This window comes from Aquarana catesbeiana, linkage group LG04 (genome assembly GCF_042186555.1).
Source record: "Aquarana catesbeiana isolate 2022-GZ linkage group LG04, ASM4218655v1, whole genome shotgun sequence".
Lineage (NCBI taxonomy): Eukaryota > Metazoa > Chordata > Amphibia > Anura > Ranidae > Aquarana > Aquarana catesbeiana.
The window spans coordinates 486507528-486527769 of record NC_133327.1 but is presented as its reverse complement, the minus strand read 5'-3'; the positions used below and the strand labels follow the sequence as shown (position 1 = coordinate 486527769).

Here is a 20242-nt window from a genome sequence, read left to right as displayed (position 1 = left end):
CGGTTTCCTCCCAACACCATTATGGTGGCTTAAAATGATATCTGCCTGTTCTCTGGTACAAGGGGGTGCTGAAGGATACCTTTTGTCCTGCTATGTCCCTTATGAAGGTTGCTTTATCCCTCAGCGGAGCAGAGCTCTAGCTTTCCATGTCTGTCCCGTTAGACTCTGCCTCCAGGCCCCAACTTTACATTTATCAACATTAAACCTCATTTGCCACTTAGTTGCCCAATTAGACAGTGCATTGAGGTCAGCTTGTAAATTGGAGACATCCTGTAAGGACATTATTCCACTGCATAGCTTAGTGTCATATGACAGAACAAAGACAGAAATGTTAATTTTAATCCCAGACCCTATATCATTTATAAAGACATCAAAAAGTAAGGGTCCCAGCACTGAACCTTGGGGTACACCACTGATAACCTTAGACCATTCAGAGTACGAGTCATTAACCACTACTCTCTGAATTTTGTCTTTTAGCCAGTTTTCTATCCATTTACAAATTGATCTTTCCAAGACTGTATACCACGTCCACAGCCACCCCTCTGTCCAAGGGTTTACTTACCTCCACCATAAAAAGAAATCAGGTTTGTTTGACAACTTTTGTCTCATGAATCCATGCTGTCTGTTGCTTAAAATATTTTTCCAACAAGAACTCATCTATGTGGTCTTTTAATAAACTCTCCAGTATCTTCCTGACTATAGAAGTTAAACGAACAGGTCTATAGTTACTTGGGATATAGCAGGACTTGTGGCGCACAAATCGGACACATAACTGACACTTTTGACACTTTTTGGGGACCAGTGACATTAATACAGTGATCAGTGCTAAAAAATTGGCACAGTTACTGTGCTAATGACACTGGCAGGGAAGGGGTTAACATCAGGGTGATCAAAGGGATAAATGTGTTCCCTGGGTGTGCTTACTAATTGTGGGGGATGTGCTTTGACTGGGGGAATGTAAAGATCCGTGTTCCTGCTTGGTAGGAACACAGGATCAGTACATTCCCCTCTCACAGAATGGCGGTCTGCCTTTCTCACAAACAATCGTCAGGTCCCGGTGGAAATTGCGTGCGCCAGACCTGCAGATTGGCTCCTGCTGTTTTCAATCATAGCAGGAGGGGGTCGCCGTGGTCACGCATGCATGCCCCAGACCCCGAAGTATCAGATCACGTACTAGGTACGTGATCTGGCACAGAGCAGCCACCCTGCCGCAGTATATTCACGGTGGTCGGTCCCTAACCGGTTAATCATTCAGGGTTTCTCATTTGGAAAAACCCTAATGTGCTTATCCTTTGTTACATTATTCACAAAGGTTTTTATACCCAACAATGAGTCTGTGTACAGATTTAAACTCTATTGCTCAAATATCTCACAATTAGTTTTTTCAAAGAAGAAAAAATTGGCAGCAATAGAAAAATTGTAAAAAAAAAAACAGCGCGGGGGACCCCCCCAATCCATACCAGGTCCTTCAAATCTGGTATGGATTTTAAACCCCACTCCAAAATAAAAAAAAGGCATGGGGTCCACCCCCAAATCTATACCAGACCCTTATCCGAGCATGCAGCATGGCAGGCCGGGGGGGGAGAGGGAGCGGCCCCCCTCCTGAACTATACCAGGCCACATGCCCTCAAACTTGGGGGGGTACTTTGTGGCAGGGGGGCTCTGCCACTGGCCCGATGGTTATTGGGGCGCCACTTATTAGAATCTGGAAGCCCCCTTTAATAAGTTCCAGCCTGTCTCCTATGTGAAAGAGTATGGGGTACATTGTACCCCCACTCATTCGCTAAAAAAGTAGCAAAAGCGATGAACTCTGGCCTCTGACCAGGAAAAAAACAGATAAGGCTCTTGCCATTCGACAGCTCGACCGCCTCCCACTGCTAAATAAACTAAGAAGCAGGACAACCAAGTGTTGTTACTAGGAGGCCCCACTCCCTTGTGACGCCATCAATCAAGCATGCCCCTGGTTGATGACAGCACAAGGAGTGGGATCACTCTGTTGCCCTGCCCCTTAGTTTACTTAGCGGCGGGAGTTGTCAAACAGCGGGAGCCTTCATCAGGTGTAGAACTTTTTTTTTCTTCTTTTCTCTGGTCAGCGGCTGGCGTTCATCGTGAGTGACAATGGATCTACATATGGGGACATTGTTTTTCTTTTAAAAAAGGACTTGTCAAAAACTGTGTGCATACTTTTTTTACTTTTTGCCACATTTTTTGTGAATGAATAGGGGTACAATTCACATGGGGGGCCAGGATCTGGGGGCCCCCTTGTTAAAGAGGGTTTCCAGATTCCAATAAGTTTCCCCCGGACCCCCACAACTACCAGGCCAGGGTTGTGGGAAAGAGGCCCTTGTCCTCATCAACATGTGGACAAGGTGCTTTGGGCCCCGTGCCCCAAAGCACCCCCCCAGGTTGAGGGCATGTGGCCGGGTATGGATGGGGGGGGGCAAGCTCACCCCCCTTTCTGGCCTGCTAGCTTGCATGCTCCGATAAGTGTGTGGTATGGATTTTAGGGGGGGACCCAGTTTTTCATTTCAATTTTTGCATGGAGATTCCCTTGAAACCCATACCATACCTGAAGGGCCCACACTGTTTTTTTCACAATTTTTTTGCCAGCAATTTTTTTTTACATTCAGCTGTTAGTGGGGAACCCCGGTGACAGATGATGACTCATCCGTTGCTATTCACTGGATGTTGAGGACACCAGTGGCTTCTGCATAGGAAAGAAAAGCGGTGCTTAGGAGCTGTCAGCGTTTTTTCTGTCAAAACACTGCTGCTCCAGAGCCATTGCAGTATCTGCATATGGTAGAATGTATACTGCAATAATAATCACCACAGTAGACTCTCTTGGCTAACAAAATGAACCTAACCAACATAAATTCTAGGTCTGGAGAAGAGAACTTTTCCTCAACCTTACTGTCACCAATAAAATGTCCACCCCGGTAATTTGCATTATAATATCTGGTACAAAAAGATGAAGCCAGGTTTCAGTTAATATTGTTAAACAAGATTCCTCTGCACGTGGCAATCTGCAAGTGCAGTTCGTCTATTTTAGGAGCTATCGATCTGGCATTAGGGAAGAGAAAACTTGGTAAGGGAGGTCTATGTGCTTGGCTTCTCAGCCTTGTAAACACACCTGACCGATAACCCTGTTTCTGCTTCCTCTTTCGCCGGTTTCATGTGCTGTTTCCCGATAAAGCAATTGGTGGTACACCTATATACCAAGCTAAGTCCAGTAGGACAATAAAACCACCCAATGGTTCACTCAACACTGAAATGTTACATTGTGATCTAAAATCTAGCAACTCCTTGCTGCTATGTATCAGTTTTGTTTCACATCCTCTGCGCTCCGCAAAAACGGTTTGAAATAGTGCATAGCCCAAGAGATAAAAAATAAGACACTCTGTACATCATAACATTTTTTTGTGATTCATCTTGACTAATCAAGGAATCATCAATACCAGCCCTCAATGGGCAGATGGTAATAGTCAATAATGAGTTAAATTTTTTGCCCATAGCCCAGGGGTGTCAAACTCAATCTCAGGGCCATTTGATTATTACTGGTTTTAGTGACAAAATAAAATATAAGCTGTCAAGGGCAGGTGCAGACTGGCATGAAGCTAACTTACACTGCTGTGTGATGAAAGTTTAAAAAGCACGAAACTTGATTGGAGACTGCTCAGGCAGAACATGATTCTGCCATTGTGTTCTGTCTGAGCAGACTCCCATAAAGTTTCTTGTGGATGATACCAATGGTGTGCAACCCTCTTTTCAACTCGCAGTCGCATAGAATTGTATTATTCTCATAATAATTATAAGCACATGTCCAGAGCACACCATCCCCTTAAATCAGATGTCAAGAGTCCCTCCACCTTGCCATATATCACAGTACACCCCCCTCCTTGTGATGGCGCCGGGAAAAAGTTGGGGGGCGAAGTTGGGAAGCATCTCGTGCAGGGTTTGGTGAGGATCAGAGGAGGGCTGGAGTCTGCTGCTGGAGACTGCTGAATGCTGAGACCATTGGAGGTGGAAACGAGGGGGTGATTCGAAAAGATGTGGAACCCATGGCTAAGAAGTATTGGATGTCAAGACCAAGGGAAATGAGACAGGACCTAGCCTAGGATGTGAGGGGAATGGGGACAAGTAAGGGGGATAGGGAAAAAATGTTCTACCTGGCGCCTGAATCTGTAGCATGAAAAACCAACCGGTGGAATAATAAATAAATGTAATGGGAGCAGGGTAGGAACGGACGGGGGGGGGGATATATGGCCCCGTGTCTAGTTCACTACGTCTGCATGGGACCTGGTTGTTTTAAATATGTTTGTTGAAGGTATGTAATTTAAGAAATGCCAATAAAGAATATTAAAAGGAAAAAAAAAAAAAAAAAAGGAAACGAGGGGGTGGTGCAGCTGCACAGAGAAGCGCATGATCTGTAGAGGGAGTTTTGTCCTCCTCTCTGCTGCTGACTGTTGAGACAAGGTGGGGAGTGGAGACGAGGGGGGTGCAGCAGCTGCAGGAGAGGTGCGAAGGTCACAATGAATCCCACGGGCCTTGTGTTTGATATATGTGCATAGGACATCTGATTTGTTCTCTAGGTATGAATTTGCATCACTGATATTGATGATGATTGTATTTATTTATTTACGTAGCCAGTTAACTATGCAGCTCACCTTCCCCTCTCCAACAGCCCAGCCTGCTCCAATATATTCCAAGCACTGCTCTGACAGCTCACAGAGTTAATAACAACTCAGTTGCACAGTGCTACGGGGAAACACAGCCTCCACCAGTGCCCCACAAACAGCAGTGCACTTCCGCCAACAGCCTGATTACAACAGAATGCCCTGAGCCTCCTCACTGGCTCCCTGCAGCTCAATCCCGCTCTCTAGATACTAGTTTTTGGGTAACTGCTTGCTGCAGTGTTGTAGCAGTAGTTCACCAATATTCGCTGCGCTCTCCTCCCTTGCCCCTCCACTCAGGCTACTTACCACTCCAGCAAGCCTTGCACACATCAAAGGGAGTAGTCACCCTCAGCTGCTGCATCCATTTACATCACCAGCAGTGTTGACAACCTCCTGAAGTGAAATTTACTGACAGGACACCCAAAATCTACTAACAGCTGCAATTTTTTTCTTACAAAAACCATGAAATTTACTGACAGAGCCACATTTTTTTACTGACACTTCAAAAAAGTACATAGAATCAACATTTTAAGTGCAAAACAGTGCAAATATCAATATAAGCGCCTTTAACATACAGTGGGGAAAATAATTATTTGATCCCCTGCAGATTTTGTAAGTTTGTCCACTTACAAAGAAATTAAGAGTCTATAATTTGTACCATAGGTGTATTTTAAATGATAGAGACAGAATATCAACCAAAAATCCAGAAAAAGAAACACATGATACAAATGTTATAAATTGAGTTGCAGTTCAGTGAGTAAAATAAGTATTTGATCCACAAGCAAAACATTAATTAGTACTTGGTGGAGAAACCTTTGTTGGCAGGCAAAGGTAAAAATTCTCTTGTAGTTGGTTACCAAGTTTGCACACATCACAGGAGGGATTTTGGTCCCCTATTCTTTACCTTTAGCAGAGAAACAGACCCAAATGTTTCCACCTCCGTGCTTGAATGTAGGGATGGTGTTCATAGGGTCATAGTTAGCATTTTTCTTGTTCCAAACACAGCGAGTTGAGTTAATGCCAAAGAGCTCAATTTTGGTCTCATCTGACCACAGCACTTTCTCCCAATCCTTCTCTGAGTCATTTAGATGTTCATTGGTAAACTTCAGACAGGCCTGTACATGTGACTTCTTGAGGGGGACCTTGCGGGCGCTGCAGGATTTCAATCCATGGAAGCGTATTGTGATACCAATGGTTTGTTTGGTGACTGTGGTCCCAACTGCCTTGAGATCATTCACAAGCTCCTCCCCTGTAGTTCTAGGCTAATTCCTCACTTTTCTCATGATCATCTAGACCGGGTGCAATTGATGGTTATTTTGTATTTCTTCCATTTGCGAATAATCACTCCAACGGTTGTCTTCTTCTTACCAAGCTTTTTGCTGGTAGTTGTCATTAGGAGCACCTTCTTAAATTGACAGGACTAATCTGTGTCCCACATGACCACATACTACGGCCTGTCTGTGGGAGCCAGAATTATTGTTGGTTGGTAGGGGATCAAATACTTAGTTTATTCAATGGTATAACATTTATCATGTGTTTTTCTGGATTTTTGGTTGATATTTTGGTCTCTATCATTTAAAATACACCTATGATAAAAATTATAGACCCTTCATTTCTTTGTAAGTGGGCAAACTTACAAAATCTGCAAGGGATCAAATAATTATTTTCCCCATTGTATAGCTAGTACTTTTAGCAATGTTTTTAAGTTATAGGAAAAGCCAAAAACCATATTTCTCCATTTCCATGAAGGTTAGGTTAATATAACCAATCACAGAGTTCCCCCTTACATCAGAGTCTGCAGGATCCCCCCTTGCAGTGCAAGGGGAACTCTGATGTAAAGGAGAACACTGTAGGACATGAATTAAGGGGGAATGCTGCAGACTTTGGTGTAAAGGAGAACTCTGATATAAGGTGGGCTCTGGTCACCAGAGCCCTCCTTATATCAGATTCCATAACGGTCAACTTGATTTAAGGGGGGGAATGCCGGGAATTCTGATGTGTGTGGGACTCTGGTGACCACAGACTACCTTCCGCAGAGTGAATGCAATGAAGGTAAGGGGAGGTTATGGATATAAGAAGGGACATTTATATCAGTGCACCCCCCTTAACTTACTGTATTCTCTCCCCCTTTACATCAGTGACTCCCCCTCAGAATGGCCTAGCGGCGCTGTCACGGGCCTCCTCTCAGGTGCACCATGCAGGGCTCAATCAGATAATCGTCTTCGGGCTCCAGCTTGGCGGCACTGGTTTCATCCTATTTCACCTCTCCAAAGTCCACACAGGTCTGACCCCTCTGTCACCCCTGTCCTGGGAGTGCTCCTGCTCTTGACTCCTCTCCAGGCTCCCCCTCAGAGACTGCAGACATGATACAAGATAAGAACTGGTCAGAGATTGTGGACATGATACAAGGGATGGTTGAAGATTGTGGGCATGGTACAAGAGACAGTAAAAGGCTGTGGACATGGTACAGGAGACGGTTATAGGCTGCGGACATGGTACAGGAGACGGTTAGAAACTGTGGACATGGTACAGGAGATGGTTACAGGCTGCAGACATGGTACAGGGAACGGTTAAAGATTGCAGACATGGTACAAGAGACAGTTAGAGATTGCAGACATAGTACAGGAGACGGTTTGAGGCTGCAGACATGGTATTGGAGAATGTTAGAGGCTACAAACATGGTACCGGAGGTGTTCTGAGGCTTTAGACAGGATACAGAAGATGTTAAGTACTCATTTATAGTGGTCCCAGTCTTGAAGAGCAGACAGTCCTCCGTGTCAGGACTCCAGCAGCACACTGTTGCACTCCGGCCACGGTTTGGATGGTGGTGTCACAAACAACAGTTTCTGATGTGGGGGGGTTCGTCTTCCTAGTCTGCCGGGCTCCTGGTCAGGAGCCAAGCCCATTCATAAAGCGGCACCATGATGTCACTGCTGAAAATTACTGAGCTTGCCCGAGCCCACCAGCTTTGAACTGCACATGCGCCTGTCCGCCCAAGAATAGCCGAAAATGCTCCAGCTCGGCCGGCCCAGTCGTCCCCTGGCCATGTTTTTTTTATGGACGGCCGCTGTTCGTAGTTGACATTTATGGACAGCCCATAAATGGGTTAAAATTTACAGGCTGTATGTAAATTTAAGGACAGTTGGCAACCCTGATCGCCAGTGATGTATTGCAGAGATGTGTGAAAAGAGTTTTTCTTTAATTTTGCCCCGATATTAACTTTAATTTAGTGCTATACATGGCTTAGGATTCTGAATCCCTACAACCATATGGCATTATCAGTGGCATCGCCAGGGGTTGGCTATTGAGGCTATAGCCCCGAATCTGGGGCCCATAGCCCCAAGTGTTTTGCCGCAGGGGTCCCTGCCTAACCAGCATGCTGTGGCATTTCTGCTGCTGGGCCGTGAGTGCGGCGAGGAGCAGGCTGCATGCGAGAGCCAGGCGGGTGCATGAGAGAAGCGAGCAGGCAGACGAGCAGGGATGACATCATCTCTTTCCGCCTGCCCCGCATCACTGCTCTTCTGCCCTCACTGTGAGGACCTCATCAATGTCGGAGGTATGGCGGGGAGCAGCGACATGAGATCTCTCACTGCCTGCCCCGCATCACCGATCTCCTAAACCGACAACTGCATATTTGGTGGCAAAATGCACACTTGGTGGCACTGGCTGGAATGGCAAGTGACAATCTGCAAATAGTGGCAGGTGATGTGGCAAGCGATCATCCACATCTGGTGGCAGGTGACGTGGCAAGCGATCATCCACATCCAGTGGCAGGCGACAATGGCAAGTGACAATCCACATCTGGTGCCAGGCGATGGTGGCAAGTAACAAGCTGCATCTGGTGGCAGGAGATGTAGCAAGTAACACGCCCAGGGCTCCCACTGATTCTGCATTATGGTGAGTTGAACCACTTCATTACATATTACAATGTAACAATAGAAATAATGCGCTTCAATCAGCATGACACCAGATCACCATATCACCATGGTGCCGTGATGATTGAAGGGCTGACATCAGCCATTGGCCGCGAAAAATTGCTTACCACCCGCGTGCCCCCCTCCCAGGTTGGTGACTGCTGCTATGGGCTCTAGCCCCAGATCTTTTGCAGACCTGGCAATGCCCTTGGGCATGATATGATGTAATGCAGTACCCAAACTATGTCTAGTTCGTTACCTCAATTGCATATGCCGCATTATAACCATGAACATGTACATCCCTCCAAATACCTAGATATATGGATTCTATTCCTTCTGACATTTACAATCCACAGGACAACAGCCAAAGCTTCTCAAACTTATGGTCACATCCCCATCCCGTTCTATGAGCTAATAGCCCTGCTCACACAATATTCATCAACTTATATCAGGCAGGCACTGTGTGTGTGTTTGAGTGTGGGTGTTTCTGCCAGTTGTGTTTGCGTGTTTCACTCTTACCTTGCATTGATTGTGGCTACATGCACATGGACGCATTTGCCCATGCAGTGCAAAGACACTGTGTATTTCTGGTATCTTGGATGTCCTAAACATTAATGGGTGAAGACAGCTATGTGCCGCTATTTGCGCAGAATAGCGCATATGCACAGACTTAATGCACAGGAGGCACATAACGTCAGTGCCTGTGCGCTACTTAATGCAAATAGTGGTGTATAGCTGCGTAAAGCCCATGCATGTGTAGGGGTGGCTGTGTGCAGATCTTAGGACATCCCAGACACCAGAAATATGCAGTGTCTGGGCAAATGAGCCCATCTGCATGTAGCCTGCAATCCAAATAGCAAAATGTGTTTGTATTTTGTAAAACCACTGTGAATCAGTAAATACTGCTTCAGCCTCACAAAGCTTCAAAAGCTTGTCCTAAAAAAATTAAATATAAGTGCAAATGAAAAATTACCACATATGGTATTAACTGTTTTTCACTCCATTGATAAATACACTGTGAATGTTTCTCCATATATTGAGATGCACGTTTATTTAAAGCAGGTGAATTTACTTTTATTTGCATGCCTACAATTGCATGAATTTTCTGTCTGCTCAATGACCTTAATGCTATAATTTTTAATTAGTTATAATCTGGAATTTTGGCAGATGAGGAGAAAGAATACCAGTGAATGCAAATGAGAATTTCAGGCTAAAATCCTATCAAGTGGCTCGGAAATGAGGTAGTGAGTGAGCGAGCACAGTGGGTCGTCCTTATAAATCAACGTGAAATCTCGATCAATTATTGCGATCAGATTCAACTGCTATATGTCACAAAAAAATGGAAAAGCTAGTTGTGTGCATTTTCCCTACTGATCACCAATGTAAACCTGGGTACACATGGATCAAAATTCCACAGGTTCAGCAGGGACCGCCTGAATTTTGTTTTGTATGTGGCTCTCCCTGTGTGAAAGAAATCAATAGATCAACTTCTGTAGAACAGGACTGCTGGGAAACTTTCATTTGATCAGCCGCTGCAACACTGATCAGTGTATTCTGACAGCGGAGGAGTCTCGATGCAATAACACAGTGGGGAGGATTCCTCCTAAGGCCCCTTTCACACGGGACGGATCCGTGATGATCCGCCCCGTGAACATCCGCTGCTCAACAGGGATCTCTCCGTTGATCCCTGCTGAGCCAGCAGATGACAGGGCGGTCCCTGCAGGGACCGCCCTGTCAGATCTCCGCTCTCCCCTATGGGGGATCGGATGAACACGGACCGTCTGTCCGTGTTCATCCGATCTGCTCTGCAGACGGATAGAAAAATAGGATTTCCCTCGGTCTGCAGAATCAGACGAATTATATCGGGTATCAGCGGATGTTCATCCGCAGACACCTGCTATCCCATAGGGATGCATGTATGTCCGTATTTCATCTGAAAACGGATGGATGAAATACAGACATACGGTCCGCACGTGCGAAAGGGGCCTTACTTGTATTCTCATACAAGTTTATGCATTAGCAGATCAAATGCAGTTCAGAAAAAGGTCACCCATTTTTAAAACTTTTTTTTGCATTGATACATGTCCTCTGGGGCAGGACCCAGGTCCCCAAACCCTTTTTAGGACAATACCATGCATATTAGCCTTTAAAATTAGCACTTTTAATTTCGAACGTTCGAGTCCTATAGACTTTAATGGGGTTCTAAAGTTTGTGCAAACTTTCGGTCCATTCGCAGGTTCTAGTGCGAACCGAACTGGGGGGGGGGGGGGGGGTGTTTCGGCTCATCCCTAGCTAAGACAGTTCAAATTGAACAAACAAATCCTGTTTTCATTGATTTTCCATGTGTCTTGGTAACATAGGTGTGCGCAGCCTATTGCATTGCACCCCAAAGCTCAAACACACATGCCTTTGTCTGCAGCCTCAGCTCCACTGGACAGTGAATTACCAGGATAATACTCTGTGCTGAGCAGATAGTACCCTGTGCTGAGCAGCTTCCTGTTCATTCACATAGTTTACTATGCTTCAGTCAGTGGTGTATTTAGGTTTTGTGCTGCCCTAGGCCTTACTGAACTTGTGCACCCTCCTTATTTAAATATGACCCACCCCTTTCTGTCAAGGCCACGCGCCTTCATGTTTAATACCCACCCTATCATCTGTAAACCACACCCCTTCCTCTTTAGGCTACACCTTGATGGCACTATATAAGTACCTGAAATAAGCAAATGAATAATAAATTAGTACAGTGAGAGTGCATATTTTTAGCACCGATCACTGTATTAGTGTCACTGGTCCCAAAAAAAGTGATACTTAGTGTCTGATTTGTCCGCCGCAATGGCGCAGTCCCACCATGTACATGAAAGAATAAAGACCGGGCATCCATAGTGTAAATTCATAGTGTAGGAGGCGCTTGTAGCGCGGGAACGACCAGTTTTATATGTGAGTAGCAGCTACTTGTAATGTATTTTTAATCAAATAATCTGGATTTACACTATGGGTGACCATGCCCGGTCTTTACTCTTTCAACATGTACATGGAGTAGAGAAGAACATTTGAGGCTGACTCGATCTCCTATCTTTCACAAGGCATATATATTTTATTGTTTCCGTGAGTGAGGACACATAGGAGGGGAGCACAGAGTGTGACACCTGGAGCACTGGAATTATGCATACAGAGGCACTGAGCACTTTCATATCACAGCTTATTATTGTATATAAATTATGTATTGATTATAGCACAGAGCACTTTGGAGCATACAAATTTTCGCTGAATGCGGACTGTTTAATGAATTTGTAACACAGAGCACTTTATTGCAGTATCTTTACAGTAATTTAATGTATATTGATGACTTTGCATTTAATCGATCCTATTGCTCCTAAGATAGAAAGCAGTTGTAAACGAAATGCAACTGCTCTTGTTGAGCACAGAAGGAAGAGAAATGGTGTTTTCTATCATCAAACAGATAGCGTCTGTCTCTGCCCGCCACCTAACAGACCCATGTGGCATTTAGTTGCAGCTTTGGTCCAAGTCTGACAAGCAGCAGGTCTACACCACCAGGGACATTGCTGGAGCCATGGGTTTGCTGGGGACAGACCTATGCAGCATGGATTGGAGCCATAGGAATTGCTCTTAAAATTCTCCTCAGCTCTGTGCTAGCTACACAGGTCTGACTGACAGGAGGTGGGCAGAGACAGGAGCCAACAATTACGGTGCTGGCTGGCCTGCCTCAGAGTTTCCCTCGTCCTCTTCTCTCTCATCGAGTCAACAGAGCCTGGGCCGGAAGGATGCCGTGGAGGAAGGTAGGTGGAGCATTAGGCTCCACCTCTGGCAGTTGTACTGAGTGCGGCCAGTCTGCACAAACACCGGCCGCTTTATAGGGGCACCAGTCCCTGCTCCCCCGTGCACAGCCCATCCCATGCCATAATGATACTGGCTCCATACAGTGTAGCGGCTACACAAAAGCCACCAGCCGCCGCAGACTATTTTGCAGCGGGAGCCGGGTGGAGGGGGAGCTTTTTATCATGTGGGGGGGCGGCTTTTTTTCACCCCCTGCAAAGTGCCGCCCTAGGCCTGGGCCTTGTCGGCCTAGGCTAAGACACAGCACTGGCTTCAGTTATGAACTAACACAGCGAGGGAGTGTGTTCACTGTTTTTTTTTTAGAAAAGGAAGGGGTCAGTAAATTACATATTTACCAGCCCCTTCCCCCACTCTCTATTCTGAAACATCCCCCACAGGAGCCAGGGGGAAAGAAGGGAAGCCAGCAGCACTGTGGGGGGCAAAACAAGGGGGGGAAGCCCAGGCAATAGGGGAAATTGGCACCGCACGCAGTGATTAGGGTGTGCCCAGGCACACCTGGCACACCCCCTGCGCACACCTATGCTTGGTAAGTATAAACAGAAAGACGTTTATAAAATAAAAGTGCTATTTGTTTGTGAACAAAGAAAGTGAGTAAATATGTGCAAACCATCAATGATGAGATTAAATGAGCAATTGATAAAGTAACAAATTATGTAATTTATAAACTCTATCCTAGCAATCCGGATCAATTTACGAACAATCAAGTCCTGGAAGAGGTGCAAAAGCACTAGCACTTTAAACACACACATTTATAGAGCAGCACCACACCCACTATTTTCACTGATTTTTTTATTACCAAACATGGCCTTTTGGATTAAGTCAAAAACAGTTATGCCCCGTACACACGGTCGGATTTTCTGATGGAAAATGTCCGATCGGAGCGTGTTGTCGGAAATTCCGACCGTGTGTGGGCTCCATCGGACATTTTCCATCGGATTTTCCGACACACAAAGTTGGAGAGCAGGAGATAAAATTTTCCGACAACAAAATCCGTTGTCGGAAATTCCGATCGTGTGTACACAAATCCGATGGACAAAGTGCCACGCATGCTCAGAATAAATAAAGAGATGAAAGCTTTTGGCCACTGCCCCGTTTATAGTCCCGACGTACGTGTTTTACGTCACCGCGTTTAGAACGATCGGATTTTCCGACAACTTTGTGCGACCGTGTGTAGACAAAACAAGTTTGAGCCAACATCCGTCAGAAAAAATCCTAGGATTTTGTTGTCGGAATGTCCGAACAAAGTCCGACCGTGTGTACGCCCTATTACAGGAGAGATTACTTTACTTTTTTGCTTCTTTTAAAACCGATTTACCTTCCAATGCTCATTTTGCCGCCATGGGTCCATCTTTCTGTTTGGTGTGAGTCCATAACAAATTGACATTAATTCTTGCTAATATATAATTCTCTCTATATGGGATATCCTTTAACATGGAAATCAATTCCTTACTGTTTTTTAGATAGATTTAGTGGCGGCAGCAACACATGCAAGTATTCACTCAAACTGGCGACAAGAGAGTTCACCCCACTATTTATAGGGCTCCCTGGGGGTTGATTTTTATTTTTATGAATTTTTGGCACATAATAAATTACCGGTTTACTGGTGCTTCTGGCTCTAAATATCTTACTTCTTTATTATTAATAAATATTTTCGTTTCTTGATAAACTTTTCAAACTTTTGGTGTACTCCTTAGTTTAATTTTCTGATAGTTTTTATATGTACCTTCAGTGTTCAATATCTTTATCATCCCGTGTTCATAATCCACTTTTGAGGATCCCAACACTCCCCCCCATTGCTACATTCCTCATCTTCTCAATCCCTCTTAGGCCTGTCCATATGTTTAATTTATGTTTTTAATGAAAGAAAAAATGGGCAGGACTTTAAATGAGGCACAAAAGACTTCTCTCCATCCCTATATTGGTTACAAAGAGGAGAACTTCGGGACTTTAGATGAAGCATATGACAGACTATAAAATATTTAGGCGTATTTATTGTCAAGGAGTGTATAATATATACATGCAGAATTCATATATGTACAAAACACGACTACATTAAATATATATATACCCATATATTGTGTTGGCGTCAAAGCACATGCCGGTGGTTTCATGGTATAAACTCTTCAGGAGCAAATGGGTCCGAATGTCTAAAAAAGACCAATAAATCTAATAACAAACCTCAGAGATAATGTAAATATGTATAATAACAAGGAAAGGAAGTATCCAATCCTACAAAATTTACATGGAGCTAATAAACAAGACATATGGTATGGTCTAACCAGGGACCCGTGGGGTAGCCTGTCCCAGGAGCTGAGGTAGTTGTTTTATTAAATTGAGTACTCTGATAGGAAGAGGTGCACTAGCACTTTAAACACCCACATTTATAGAGGAGCGCCACGCCCACTATTTTCCCCCGATTTCTTCATACTGACCCTACCTAGGTAGGTGTCTCAGTGGAGGCAGCAGCTCTCATTAAAGTACACATGCAACCATCTGCGTAGAACAACCCCAAACTTTTTCCATGTTTTTTAATTAGGGTTAAAACTGCATCATCTTATTAAAAGTATTAATGGCTCTGTTGACAGGTTTTGGACTTGGGATGATAGACACCAGTTTGAGATGCTTCTAAAGTCATTCAAAATTAATTGACAGGTGTATTTGATCTGCAATTGACCTCTTTCTTACCTGCATTTGTTCTGCTTAATGCCTAAACTTGTATGAGAATACAAGTAAGGAGGAATCTTCCCCACTGTGTTACTGCATTCTGACATCAAGACTCCTCCACTGTCAGAATACACTGATTAGCGTTGAATCGGCTGATCAAATAAAAGTTTCCCAGCAGTACTGGTCTACAGAAGTCGATCTATTACCTTCTTTCACACAGGGAGAGCCACATACAAATCAAAATTCAGCCGGTCCCTGCTGAACCTGTGGAATTTTGATCCATGTGTACCCAGGTTTACAGTGGTAATCAGGTTGTCAGGCTTACAGATGGCTAAAAGGATCATTAGTGTGATGCTGCTAATCCTGCTAAGTGATGTTGGACCTTGAATAATGCAGGTAGAGGTAAATTAGCCATCATGTGGGCGTCTAGTCCATCTTGGCTGACTCACGTGGGGAGGTAATTTGGCGCCACTTGTGGGCGACATCCACTTTTGACTGCCCCTCCTCTGTTGTCACACCAACGTGATGCTAGTCGGGCCCTGCGTGCATTGGGCACGCACATAAGTACCCCCCACTGTCACAGTCTCTTACCTGCACATTCAGGCATGCTGCATATCACGTGGTGGATACTATCAACATTCATCCATGGGCGTTCGCAAATAGGGGCAAGGCAGGGCAATTGCCCCCCCCCCCCGGAATCATCGGGTGTTGTTGGCTGCTTGCAGACTGCGTATGAAATGTCCGCTGCGGCCGCTGTGGACTTTTTTCCTTTGTCTGTTTCTCTGAGCTCTCCCCCTGACCATCTCCGTACTGCGGCAGCAGAGGCGTTGCCAGAGGGGTGACACCCGTGGGTAGCCGGCAACGCTAACACTACCCGCTGTCCTACACTAATCTGCTTCTCTCAGATCTCTTGTATCCCTTAGCGGAGCGGACTGATGCCGCCGCCTCCTCCTCCTCCCACATCCACACAGGAGGAGGAGACCGAGGGACACCGCTGTGTGTATCCGTCCGAACTGAGGTCTGTACACTTTACTATCTATGTGTAGTCTAGATGGACATGGGGGGGCGCTATGGGAGGGCAGAGGGGGTGTCTGTACTGATGGGGGAGTCTGCACTGAGGGGGAGGGGGTGTCTACACTGAGGGGGGTCTGCACTGAGGGGGAGGGGGTGTCTATACTGAGGGGGGTCTGCACTGAGGGGGAGGGGGTGTCTTTAAAGAGGGGGGTCTGCACTGAGGGGGAGGGGGGTGTCTATAGTGAGGGGGGTCTGCACTGAGAGGGAGGGGATGCCTTTACTGAGGGGGTCTGCACTGAGGGGGAGGGGGTGTCTATACTGATGGGGGTTCTGCATTGAGGGGGGTGTTTATACTGAGGGGAGTCTGCATTGAGGGGGGTGTTTATACTGAGGGGGGTCTGCATTGAGGGGGGTGTTTATACTGAGGGGGGTCTGCATTGAGGGGGGATGTTTATACTGAGGGGGGTCTGCATTGAGGGGGGTGTTTATACTGAGGGGAGTCTGCATTGAGGGGGGTGTTTATACTGAGGGGGGTCTGCATTGAGGGGGGTGTTTATACTGAGGGGGGTCTGCATTGAGGGGGGATGTTTATACTGAGGGGGTCTGCATTAAGGGGGGATGTTTATACTGAGGGGGGTCTGCATTGAGGGGGGTGTTTATACTGAGGGGGGTCTGCATTGAGGGGGGATGTTTATACTGAGGGGGTCTGCATTGAGGGGGGTGTTTATACTGAGGGGGGTCTGCATTGAGGGGGGTGTTTATACTGAGGGGGGTCTGCATTGAGGGGGGATGTTTATACTGAGGGGGGTCTGCATTGAGGGGGGTGTTTATACTGAGGGGGGTCTGCATTAAGGGGGGATGTTTATACTGAGGGGGGTCTGCATTGAGGGGGGTGTTTATACTGAGGGGGGTCTGCATTGAGGGGGGATGTTTATACTGAGGGGGGTCTGCATTGAGGGGGGTGTTTATACTGAGGGGGGTCTGCATTGAGGGGGGTGTTTATACTGAGAGGGGTCTGCATTGAGGGGGGTGTTTATACTGAGGGGGGTCTGCATTGAGGGGGGAGGATGCCTGAATTATAGCGGCTGGGGGTGTTTTTAAGCACCTGATTAGAGCCATAGGCTGTAATAGGCATCAAATTGGTGACCTACAAGCGCCATGCTGGGCCCCTCCCCTTGATGACATTGTTGAAAAAGGACCGAGCATGGGTGTCCATAAAATTATGCCCCCCCCCGAAAAAAGTTCTGCGGATGCCCATGCATTCATCTACACATTAACATAAGGTAATCTTTGCTGGCTATGCTATGGTGGTTTGTGCACTTATCCAGCATACTTTTCTTATCACATCTCTGCCCTTATGGGTATGGCATTTGGACCTTTATATTACCTTGCATACTCTTGTTCTTCTGTTCACTACCTAGCCCACTCTCCCTCCACATTATCTGACTTAGTTTCACATCTTTACACCTTACATATGTCTCCACAATCTCCTATGACGCAAGGTGCTCACCTCCACTTTTATTAGTATTATTTCACATGTGAGATTCTCACTATTTATAATTTTTTTACAGACTCTGGGGTTATGCGCCATCACTCAGTACCTATAGAGGTTTCCACTTTGTGGGATATTTTGTGCGCGCGTGCGTTGCCTGCGGGTCCCTTACCTCTGCTCCCAGGACAGGCTACCCCACGGGTCCCTGGTTGGACCATACCGTATGTCTTGCTTATTAGCTCCATGTAAGTTTTGTAGGATAGGATACTTCCTTTCCTTGTTATTATATATATTTACATTATCTCTGAGGTTTCTTATTAATTTATTGGTCTTTTTTAGACAATCTGACGCATTCCTCCCTGAAGAGTGGTTTATACCATGAAACGCGTTGGGCCTATTTAGGATGCAGTCATGATTTCAATCTACCATGTTCTTTTTATATTCCTACAGTTTTAATTATTATTATTTCTTACTCATCATATGGAGTCCTGTATACCGGCCACCGGCATGTGCTTTGACACCAACACATTATACAGTATCTTACAAAAGTGAGTACACCCCTCACATTTTTGTAAATATTTAATTATATCTTTTCATGTGACAACACTGAAGAAATGACACTTTGCTACAATGTAAAGTAGTGAGTTTACAGCTTGTATAACAGTGTAAATTTGCTGTCCACTCAAAATAACTTAACACACGGCCATTAATGTTTAAACTGGTGGCAACAAAAGTGAGTACACCCCTAAAATGAAAATGTCCAAATTGGGCCCAAAGTTTCAATATTTTGTGTGGCCACCATTATTTTCCAGCACTGCCTTAACCCTCTTGGGCATGGAGTTCACCAGAGCTTCACAGGTTGCCACTGAAGTCCTTTTGCACTCCTCCATGACGACATTACGGAGCTGGTAGATATTAGAGACCGTGCGCTCCTCTACCTTCCATTTGAGGATGCTATACAGATACTTAATAGGGATTAGGTCTGGAGACATGCTTGGCCAGTCCATCACCTTTACCCTCATGTTCTTTAGCAAGGCAGTGGCCGTCTCGGAGGTGTGTTTGGGATCGTTATTGTGTTGGAATACTGCCCTGCAGCCCAGTCTCCGAAGGGAGGGGATCATGCTCTGCTTCAGTATGTCACAGTACATGTTGGCACTCATGGATCCTTCAATGAACTGTAGCTCCCCAGTGCAGGCAGCACTCATGCAGCCCCAGACCATGACACTCCCACCACCATGCTTGACTGTAGGCAAGACACACTTGTATTTGTAGTCCTCACATGGTTGCCGCCACACGTTTGACACCATCTGAACCAAATAATTTTATCTCGGTCTCATGAGACCACAGGACATGGTTCCAGTAATCCATGTCCTTAGTCTGCTTGTCTTCAGCAAACTGTTTGCGGGCTTTCTTGTGCATCATCTTTAGAAGAGGCTTTCTTCTGGGACGACAGCCATGCAGACCAATTCGATGCAGTGTGCGGCGTATGGTCTGAGCTCTGACAGGCTGACCCCCCCACCCCTTCAACCTCTGCAGCAATGCTGGCAACACTCATCTATTTCCCAAAAACAACCTCTGGATATGACGCTGAGCATGTGCACTCAACTTCTTCAGGGTCTTGGCAATCTTCTTATAGCCTAGGCCATCTTTATGTAGAGCAACAATTCTTTTTTTCAGATCCTCAGAGAGTTCTTTGCCATTAGGTGCCATGATGAACTTCCACTGACCAGTATGAGGGAGTGAGAGCGATGACACTAAACTTAACACACCTGCTCCCCATTCACACCCGAGACCTTGTAACACTAATGAGTTACATGACACCAGGGAGGGAAAATGGCTAATTGGGCCCAATTTGGACATTTTCACTTAGGGGTGTAAGTTTGTAACTTTTGTTGCCAGCGGTTTAGAGATTAATGGCTGTGTGTTGAGTTATTTTGAGGGGACAGCAAATTTACACTGTTATACAAGCCGTACACTCACTACTTTACATTGTAGCAAAGTGTCATTTCTTCAAGTGGAGTTCCACCCAAAAATGGAACTTCCACCTTTTGGATTCCCCCCCGTGTCACATTTGGCACCTTTCAGGGGGGAGGAGGGAGCAGATACCTGCCTAATACAGGTATTTGCTCGCACTTCCTAGCATAGCTCACCGCGGCACTTGCAGTGACCTATGCTACTGCCGGCGCCTACCCCGTCCTCCCCCGCTGTATTCTGTGAGACACAGAACACAGCAGGGACCTGAGAGGATGTGCAGCGCGACTCGCGCATGCGCAGTAGGGAACCAGGAAGTGAAGCCGCACTGCTTCACTTCCTTATTCCCTTACCAAGGATGGCGGCGGCAGCAGCCGAGAGCCGAAGGACGGATTGGCTTCGGCTACCGACATCGCGGGCTCCCTGGACAGGTAAGTGTCCATATATTAAAAGTCAGCAGCTGCAGTATTTGTAGTTGCTGGCTTTTAATATTTTTTTCAGTGGACCTCCACTTTTATTGTTGTCACATGAAAAGATATAATAAAATATTTACAAAAATGTGAGGGGTGTACTCACTTTTGTGAGATACTGTATGTGTGTGTGTGTGTGTATATATATATATATATATATATATATATATATATATTTGGCTGCTCAAT

The 20242-nt window shown here is 45.7% G+C and overlaps 1 protein-coding gene across 2 annotated transcripts in view; it reads left to right on the top strand.

The window, feature by feature from the left end:
* Positions 1-20242, top strand: part of TMEM178A (transmembrane protein 178A) — a 272580-nt gene that overhangs the window by 110982 nt on the left and 141356 nt on the right. The window lies entirely within an intron of this gene.